This window comes from Oncorhynchus keta, unplaced genomic scaffold, assembly GCF_023373465.1.
Source record: "Oncorhynchus keta strain PuntledgeMale-10-30-2019 unplaced genomic scaffold, Oket_V2 Un_contig_24838_pilon_pilon, whole genome shotgun sequence".
NCBI lineage: Eukaryota > Metazoa > Chordata > Actinopteri > Salmoniformes > Salmonidae > Oncorhynchus > Oncorhynchus keta.
The window spans coordinates 38,767-49,774 of record NW_026284120.1 but is presented as its reverse complement, the minus strand read 5'-3'; positions in this window follow the sequence as shown (position 1 = coordinate 49,774).

Below are 11,008 nucleotides of genomic sequence, written 5' to 3'. Positions count from 1 at the left end.
AAGCCTGTAATGAGTCTGTAGTATACATTATATAAGCCTGTAATGAGTCTGTAATATACATTATATAAGCCTGTAATAAGTCTGTAATATACATTATATAAGCCTGTAATGAGTCTGTAGTATACATTATATAAGCCTGTAATGAGTCTGTAGTATACATTATATAAGCCTGTAATGAGTCTGTAGTATACATGTATTAAGCCTGTAATGAGTCTGTAATATACATTATATAAGCCTGTAATGAGTCTGTAGTATACATTATATAAGCCTGTAATGAGTCTGTAATATACATTATATAAGCCTGTAATGAGTCTGTAGTATACATTATATAAGCCTGTAATGAGTCTGTAGTATACATTATATAAGCCTGTAATGAGTCTGTAGTATACATTATATAAGCCTGTAATGAGTCTGTAGTATACATTATATAAGCCTGTAATGAGTCTGTAATATACATTATATAAGCCTGTAATGAGTCTGTAGTATACATTATATAAGCCTGTAATGAGTCTGTAGTATACATTATATAAGCCTGTAATGAGTCTGTAGTATACATTATATAAGCCTGTAATGAGTCTGTAATATACATTATATAAGCCTGTAATGAGTCTGTAGTATACATTATATAAGCCTGTAATGAGTCCGTAATATACATTATATAAGCCTGTAATAAGCCTGTAATAAGCCTGTAATGAGTCTGTAGTATACATTATATAAGCCTGTAATGAGTCTGTAGTATACATTATATAAGCCTGTAATGAGTCTGTAGTATACATTATATAAGCCTGTAATGAGTCTGTAATATACATTATATAAGCCTGTAATAAGCCTGTAATAAGCCTGTAATGAGTCTGTAGTATACATTATATAAGCCTGTAGTGAGTCTGTAGTATACATGTATTAAGCCTGTAATGAGTCTGTAGTATACATTATATAAGCCTGTAATGAGTCTGTAGTATACATTATATAAGCCTGTAATGAGTCTGTAGTATACATTATATAAGCCTGTAATGAGTCTGTAGTATACATTATATAAGCCTGTAATGAGTCTGTAGTATACATTATATAAGCCTGTAATGAGTCTGTAGTATACATTATATAAGCCTGTAATGAGTCTGTAGTATACATTATATAAGCCTGTAATGAGTCCGTAATATACATTATATAAGCCTGTAATGAGTCTGTAATAAGCCTGTAATGAGTCTGTAGTATACATTATATAAGCCTGTAATGAGTCTGTAGTATACATTATATAAGCCTGTAATGAGTCTGTAATATACATTATATAAGCCTGGAATGAGTCTGTAATATACATTATATAAGCCTGTTATGAGTCTGTAGTATACATTATATAAGCCTGTAATAAGTCTGTAATATACATTATATAAGCCTGTAATAAGTCTGTAGTATACATTATATAAGCCTGTAATAAGTCTGTAATATACATTTACATTTACATTTAAGTCATTTAGCAGACACTCTTATCCAGAGCGACTTACAAATTATATAAGCCTGTAATGAGTCTGTAGTATACATTATATAAGCCTGTAATGAGTCTGTAGTATACATTATATAAGCCTGTAATGAGTCTGTAATATACATTATATAAGCCTAAAATAAGCCTGTAATAAGCCTGTAATGAGTCTGTAGTATACATTATATAAGCCTGTAATGTGTCTGTAATATACATTATATAAGCCTGTAATAAGCCTGTAATAAGCCTATAATAAGCCTGTAATGAGCCTGTAGTATATATTATATAAGCCTGTAATGAATCTGTAGTATACATTATATAAGCCTGTAATAAGCCTGTAATGAGCCTGTAGTATACATTATATAAGCCTGTAATAAGCCTGTAATGAGTCTGTAGTATACATTATATAAGCCTGTAATAAGTCTGTAATATACATTTACATTTACATTTAAGTCATTTAGCAGACGCTCTTATCCAGAGCGACTTACAAATTATATAAGCCTGTAATGAGCCTGTAGTATACATTATATAAGCCTGTAATGAGTCTGTAGTATACATTATATAAGCCTGTAATGAGTCTGTAGTATACATTATATAAGCCTGTAATGAGTCTGTAATATACATTATATAAGCTTAAATAAGCCTGTAATAAGCCTGTAATGAGTCTGTAGTATACATTATATAAGCCTGTAATGAGTCTGTAATATACATTATATAAGCCTGTAATAAGCCTGTAATAAGCTTGTAATAAGCCTATAATAAGCCTGTAATGAGCCTGTAATGAGCCTGTAGTATATATTATATAAGCCTGTAATGAGTCTGTAGTATACATTATATAAGCCTGTAATAAGCCTGTAATGAGCCTGTAGTATACATTATATAAGCCTGTAATAAGCCTGTAATGAGCCTGTAGTATACATTATATAAGCCTGTAATAAGCCTGTAATGAGCCTGTAGTATACATTATATAAGCCTGTAATAAGTCTGTAATATACATTATATAAGCCTGTAATAAGCCTGTAATATACATTATATAAGATAATAAAGGAATAATAAACATATCCTGGCCTGTTTCTTCTATCACAGGTTGTTACTAACAGTGATCTTGCTATCGTCTGTGTGGTTCACACACACACACACACACACACACACACACACACACACACACACACACACACACACACACACACACACACACACAAACACAAACAGACAGTCAACGATAAACATTAATTGGAGTATGTGTCAACCATTTACTACGACAGTAGGTCCCTGGATTATAGCCTGTAGAGTTTTACATCAGATGACTGCATTCCTTGTGCAAAAATCCCATCTGTGTTTTCCTGCATGTCAACAGTTGTTTGATCACGGTTCCAGCCATGCAGCACCAGTGAGCACTGAGGCATGTAGAAACGTGTTGCTCCAGTCTGACTGGACGTACTGGAGTTTTGTAAACACATCCAATGAGAGCGAGACTTTCAAATGTTTTGCTGCCTCGCTCGCTCATCCCGTGTGTGTGTGTGACCCATGTCACATGGTCACTACAAGACCATGTGACATTCATCGACCAGTAATCTGAGGAATAGCATTACTTGTATAGCTCTGAAAATATATGATTTATTCAGGCTGTAGCCTGCCCTACAGGATATCTCTTCCATGAGTTGTTCTATAAACATTAGCATACAAACCCCCAGCAGAGGGACACCGTGTTGAATGCTTCATTGTTTCTAGCGGCTGTTAGCCTATAAGCATTTCTGATTCATTCCTATTTAAAACTGGATCTATTGTTTCGAATCCCAGAGCCGACAAGGTGACAAATCTGTCGACGTGTCCTTAAGTAAAGCACTTAACGCGAATTGCTCCTCCTGTAAGTCATTCTGGATAAGCCCGTTCTGATCACTAAATGACCTACGACTCAAATATAAATACAAGGTGTAACACATTAATACACAGTTATGGCCAAATTAAGGGGTGGGGGGTTGAAATGTACACAATAGTTACGGGAGGAAAATGGGGGAGGGTCATGCTTTTAAAATGTCAGTCAGGAGGAGGGTTAGTACTTTTTTTTTTTTTTCATTGATCCCGGGGAGGGTTATGTAATTTGTAATCAATTAAATGTCTTATTGCTCAAGGTTTGAAAATGAGTCGCTTATTATTGTATCTCATGTGTGCCCGATGATGCCACAAATACCCGATTATCTGCTGGCGCGCAACATCATGTGCGCCTAGTATCGTCTCAATAAAATGTTCCATCCACTAGGCTACCTAAATTATTGGGATCATCTTGTTACCACAGGCCATTGGAATACATTGAGCTCGTTGACAAAACAGACCATGGAACGCCTATTCACACGAAGATCTGCGGCGAGTCTGTGTAAATTATGTGGTTATATTGGAGACAGGTTTATAGCAGTGAATGTCGTCCCGGTGCTTAATTTGAACCGGATCCGATCAGAAATAGGATCCGGCACCTCTCCGTTTTGGACTGTTTTATTCCAGAACCTATTTGGCCGCATCCGGTACGTTAATAAAAGCGATCAAAGTTAATTTGAGTTGCCTCTCCATTAATTCTCCTGCACCCCACAAATAAACGTAATGTGAAAAAGTAGCCCGGGCCTAATATTCTAAGAGTTGAGTTGGTTTGTTCCGTTATTATGGTTTGCGCAACAGTGTAACACCTATGTTTGAGATCAACGTATGGCTGTGGCCGTGTGAGAAGCGCGCCTTTATCGCTCATATAACTAGAATGAGATTCACTTCCTATTATCTATCTCCCTCTCTCTGCTCTGATAGACATGAACCTGCAACTCTAATCTCTCCAGCGTTGCCCTTCATCATTTATTTGCTTATAGAATCATACCAACATGAAGGGTTCTGAACTAACTGCAGCACCTCTGATAAATTGAAATACATTTTCCACAGTTCTAGAATTAATGGTGACTGTTCATAAATGAATTAAATAATTCAGAATAGCCTACTACACCACGAAAAGGCCTATAATTTAGCCACAGAGAGAGGATCAATATCTTCGGGAACGCGAGGCAAATCTGTCAGTGAAAAAACAGCACGCAGACATCACATATTTCAAACCCATTATAAACCCCTGTGAAGTGTAGCTGTTGCCTTGGCAGGAACTACTGGAGATACTTAATAAATACACTTACTGTGAAATCATCATTTTCATATGTGATTTTTAAAATATGTTGACGCAATTCTGCGGCACAGACTCAACTATGTGAGACTTAATGTGTGCCCGCAAACGGGCATATTTTCGGGCCTCGTGTAATGGATGTGAAACGGCTAGCTTAGTTAGCGGTGCGCGCTAAATAGCGTTTCAATTGGTTACGTCACTTGCTCTTGAAGTACTAGTTCCCCTTGCTCTGCAAGGGCCGCGGCTTTTGTGGAGCGATGGGTAACGATGCTTCGAGGGTGACTGTTGTCGTTGTGTGCAGAAGGTTCCCACTATTTGTGTTGATGGTTCGCGCTCGGGTATGGGCGAGGGGACGGACGTAAAAGTTGTACTGTTACACTGGCAGAAAGAGCAATGCAATGGCACTGGGATAAAACCACTCGGCCATCAGCAGCTTTAAAAACTGTGATATGCTGTAAAACACAAACATAAATTACAAATAGTTTAATAAGATAGTTAGCTAGTTAGTTAGATGCGTCAATAACGTTAGTTAACAATTGCTCACAGAGAACCGGACTCTCAGTGATGATATAGCTACTTTAACTGGACAGGTTAACTAACTTTAGCTTGGTAGATAATTTTTTTATATATTTCATTTTTATTTCACCTTTATTTAATGATTTAACCAGGGAGGCCAGTTGAGAACAAGTTCTCATTTTCAACTGCGACCTGTTCAAGATAAAGCAAAGCAGTGCGACACAAACAACAACAGAGTTACACATAAACAAACATACAGTCAATAACACAAAAGAAAAATGGAAAAATATATGTCCAATGTGTGCCACGTTAATTATAGCCACGTTAATGTTAGACAGAAATAAAAAGCTAGTATACATCTATGAAGAACTTACACCACCAAAGACACAGCTCAATGTGAATGGCAAAATGTTAGCCTAAAGGAAATTCCTCAGAAAGTTTGATAACACAGCAGCCACGCAGAACGGTGTTGAGTGGCAACACATTCGCTGAATTAGCTGATCCACTTTCCATACACCCACTTCGGTTGATCCTCCCACTTCTATCGACACGCCCACTCCCAGAAACTCCAGGTTTGCAAGTTACGCATGGTACGAATTATAGCATCACGTAAAGATCTGCCCATCTGCGCAACGCGCTCGAAATAAAGACAACCTTGAATGTTCCCACTATTTGTGTTGATAATAGCCGTGTTCTAGAGGATCAAAACCGTAATGTATCATAGTTAAATTATGACTGACCGATGTACAAATAATAATGAATAGTTATTTATAATGTAAGATTCTTTGTAGATCAGTCTGCAGTCGCCTGCAATGCTGAACAAGCCCACTGGTTGATAGTGGCAGGACACAAAGAGCCGGGATCGAGAAGAATGTTGTGTGCAAAATCCCAGACCAGATTACTGTGAAAGAAACCAAGTGTTGTAGAGGAGCCCAAAATGTCCACAAAGGAGAGAGAAGGTACACTGTATATACAAAAGTATGTGGACACCCCTTCAAATGAGTGGATTTGCCAAATCAGCCACAACCCATTGCTGACAGGTGTATAAAATCGAGCACACCACCATGCAATCTCCATAGACAAACATTGGCAGTAGAATGGCCTTACTGAAGAGCTCAGTGACTTTTAACGTGGCACCGTCATAGGATGCCACCTTTTCAACAAGTCAGTTTGTCAAATGTCCAACCTGCTAGAGCTGCCCCGGTCAACAAGTAAGGCCTCTTATTGTGAAGTGGAAACGTCTAGGAGCAACAATCTCAGCCGCCACAAAGTGGTAGGCCACACAAGCTCACAGAACGGGACCTAAAAATCATCTTTCCTCGGTTGCAACACTCCCTAGCGAGTTCCAAACTGCCTCTGGAAGCAATGTCATGGGTTTCCATGGCCGAGCAGCCGCACACAAGCCTAAAATCACCAATGCCAAGCGTCGGCTGGAGTGGTGTAAAGCTCACCACCATTGGACTCTGGAACAGTGGAAACAAGTTCTCTGTAGTGATGAATCACACTTCACCATCTGGCAGTCCGACAGGCAAATGTGGGTTTGGCGGCTGCCAGAAAACGCTACCTGCCCCAATGAATAGTGCTGACTGTAAAGTTTGGTGGAGCAGGAATAATGGTCTGGGGCTGTTTTCATGGTTCGGGCTAGAACCCTGAGTTCCAGTGAAGGGAAATCTTAACGCTACAGAATACAATGACATTCTAGATGATTCTGTGCTTCCAACTTTGTTGTAACAGTTTGGGGAAGGATGCACAAAACGAGGTCCCTACAGAAGTGGTTTGTTGAGATCGGTGTGGAAGAACTTGACTGGCTTACACAGAGCCCTGAACTTAACCCCATCGAACACCTTTGGGTTGAATTGGAACGCCGTCTGCGAGCCAGGCCTAATCGCCCAACATCAGTGCTCCTACCTCATTAATGCTCTTGTTGCTGAATGGATGCAAGTGCCCACAGCAATGTTCCAACATCTAGTGGAAAGCCTTCCCAGAAGAGTGGAGGCTGTTATAGCAGCAATGTTCCAACATCTAGTGGAAAACCTTCCCAGAAGAGTGGAGGCTGTTATAGCAGCAAAGGGGGACCAACTCCATATTAATGCCCATGATTTTGGAATGCGATCTTCGACGAGCAGGGGCCACATACTTTTGGTCACGTCGTGTAGATTTTCCATTCAATTTGTTTTGCTTTTTGGATACCAAAATTGTGCTGGATGATTTAGCATAGCGATAGCTAGCTAGCTAGCTAGCCAACTAACGTTACCTATGCTAAATCTTACAGCAGAATACCAAAAACGTGCTAACTGGCCCATAAGGAAAATTGACCTTAAAGTATTTAGACCCCTTAACTTTCTCCACATTTTGTGAAATCACAGCCCTGTTTAAAAATGGATTAAATTGTTCCCCCCTCATCAATCTACACACAATACCCAATAATGACATCACAATACCCAATAATGACATCACAATACCCAATAATGACATCACAATACCCAATAATGACATCACAATACCCAATAATGACATCACAATACCCAATAATGACAAAGCAAAAACAGGGTTTTAGACATGTTTGTTCATTTATTTATTTTAAATGAACTGAAATATGACATTTAAATAAGTATTCAGACCCTTTACTCAGTACTTTGTTGAAGCACCTTTGGCAGCGATTACAGCCTCGAGACTTCTTGGGTATGACGCTACAAGCTTGGCACACCTGTATTTGGGGAGTTTCTCCCATTCTTCTCTGCAGATCCTCTCAAACTCTGTCAGGTTGTATGGGAGCTATTTCCATGTCTCTCCAGAGATGTTCGATCGGGTTCAAGTCCGGGCTCTGGCTGGGCCACTCATGGACATTCAGAAACTTGTCCCGAAGCCACTCCTGCGTTGTCCTGTTGCAAGGTGAACCTTCGCCCCAGTCTGAGGTCCTGAGCACTCTGGAGCAGGTTTTCATCAAGGATCTCTCTGTACTTTGCTCCGTTCATCTCTTCCTCGATCCTGACTAGTCTCCTATTCCCTGCCGCTGAAAAACATCCCCACAGCATGATGCTGCCACCACCATGCCTCACCGTAGGGATGGTGCCAGGTTTCCTCCAGACGTGACGCTTGGCATTCAGGCCAAAGAGTTCAATCTTCGTTTCATCAGACCAGAGAATCTTGTTTCTCATGGTCTGAGAGTCTTTAGGTGCCCCTTGGCTAACACCAAGCGGGCTGTCATGAGCCTTTTCCTGAGGAGTGGCTTCCTTCTGGCCACGCTACCATAAAGGCCTAATTGGTGGAGTGCTGCAGAGATGGTTATCTTTCTGGAAGGTTCTCCCATCTTCACAGTGGAACTCTGGAGCTCTATCAGAGTGACCATCGGGTTCTTGGTCGCTGACTCCCTGACCAAGGCCCTTCTCCCCCGATTGCTCAGTTTGGCCTGGTGGCCAGCTCTACGAATTCTTGGTGGTTCCAACTTCTTGCATTTAAGAATGATGGAGGCCACTGTGTTCTTGAGGACCTTCAATGCTGCCGAAATGTTTTGGTAAAAATGTCTAAAAACCTGTTTTCCCTTTATAATTATGGGAATATTGTGTGTAGATTGCTCATTTTTTAAATGTATCTAATACATTTTAGAATAAGGCTATAACGTAACTAAATGTTGGAAAAGTCAAGGGATCTGAGTATTTTCCGAAGGCACTGTAGGTGTTAGGGTTGGTTGTTGGTGCAATTATTAGAATTTCTCTCTTTTTTATTTTTGTATTTTGTACCGTGATTGAACATATACACTATCGCACAGTAGGTGGCGGCATGCAGAAACACAATGGGCGAACGCCAAGATTATACCAAAGAAGAAGAACATCTCTTAACTGGGGTAAAGGCCACTTCGGCTGCTGTCATCCGTTGGTCACATTGTATCCGGATAGTTTTTATTTTTATAGCAAAGTTGGAAACTGGACTTTGTTTCTGAACTGACTTGAATCGTCCGTTCACATTCTCTGCGTTTAAAAACATATCTGCAAGAGAAATCAGACGTTTCAAAATGTTGCAAAACACAGGGTAAGTAACATCAGCTAGCTAGCCTGCTAACGTTAGCCTCTTGGCTACATAACATACTATATAGTTGTCTAGTTTTCTCCTTCAAGCTTTTCGTAAGTGGTTGATTACTTGCATGTAACCAATTAGCTAAGCTGTAAGAGTAACATTTTTCGACGAGCATTACGAAATACATTTTGTCCAGAAATTGTAACATAAACTGTGTTGAAATGTTAGCTAGCCAGGGTTGTAAGCAGTTGTAAATGATAACTTGTTCTCAACTCGACTACCTGGTTAAATAAAGGTGAAATATATATATATATATATATTTAAAGCAAGTAATCTGGCTACGATAAAGAAAGGTGAGTGAGTTGTCAGTGAACTTTGCTGTTTTGTCTTTCACACGCATCCTCTTATCCTGTACATATCACCGTTACAATGTGTACCTACCTACTAGTTATGTAACTATATATTTCAAACAGCTAGACTTAGATTTGTTTGTTTTTTGACTGGTTGTAAACTTAGCAGGCATTGTATCATGTAGGTGAATGCCTGGGTAAATAATATAAAAATGTCACAAAGACCTGATTGGGGAATGGAGATTCAGGCTAAAGGTCACCGGAGTGTAAGAGCCAACCAATGAGTGACCTCTATCTCACACCACGGTCACAACATCGCGAGACTTCCAGGTACGCCTGGTCAGGGATTTGAGAAGTCGGTGAAATAATAGAAAAATTCATCCTTAGTCGTTCATTTTCTCTCAATCTAAAGGCACAACCTGGTTTCGTGGCAATGTCTTAAGTAGTTGAACATGTTATTACCCCCCCAAACTCGTGAAAATGACAAACTGACATTTTTAATATGTAAAAAAAAAAACACTTATCGAATGAGTGAGTGTCTTTTGATTTTTGACGGCCAGCCGTTCTGTTGCGAGACGGACCTTTTAGGTGTTTCTACGCCTGAGTTCAGCGAGCCAAAAGTCGCCATGACACCGCTTACAACTGTGATAAGAGGATTTCTATTGGATAAGCAGTTTTAGCCTGTCTTTGATAACCGCACCTCATTTTAATGAATGGCCTCTTGTCATATTATGCCAAAGTGATTCTGTCCTTGAGTATTAGCCAATCTCTTTGTGTTGTCGTGCCAACTCCTTTTCTGTCATTGTCAAGACCCTTTTTATGTATATATATATTTTTTTCTTCATGTTTGGCAAACAGACTGGCCCTCAGCCAACTTGAATTGAATGAATTCATTGTGTTAAATTCAGGTACATGGAACTGAACCCAACCCTGGTAGACTCTTGATAGAATTCCACATCGTATAATTTAAGTCCGTCCCTCGCCCATACCCGTCGGTTACACTTTCACTCCTTGAGGAGACAAAGATGGAATTATCTCTTGATTGGATGATGCCACCTCCCGAAGGTGTTCTGTATGGATTTTTGCTCTAATTTCTTACATCCTGGCCTAATGCACAATGTAGTGGCAGCAGTCCTCCTGAACCCATCCTGGCCTAATGCACAATGTAGTGGCAGCAGCAGTCCTCCTGAACCCATCCTGACCTAATGCACAATGTAGTGGCAGCAGTCCTCCTGAGCCCATCCTGACCTAATGCACAATGTAGTGGCAGCAGTCCTCCTGAACCCATCCTGACCTAATGCACAATGTAGTGGCAGCAGTCCTCCTGAACCCATCCTGACCTAATGCACAATGTAGTGGCAGCAGTCCTCCTGAACCCATCCTGACCTAATGCACAATGTAGTGGCAGCAGTCCTCCTGAACCCATCCTGACCTAATGCACAATGTAGTGGCGGCAGCAGTCCTCCTGAACCCATCCTGACCTAATGAACAATGTAGTGGCGG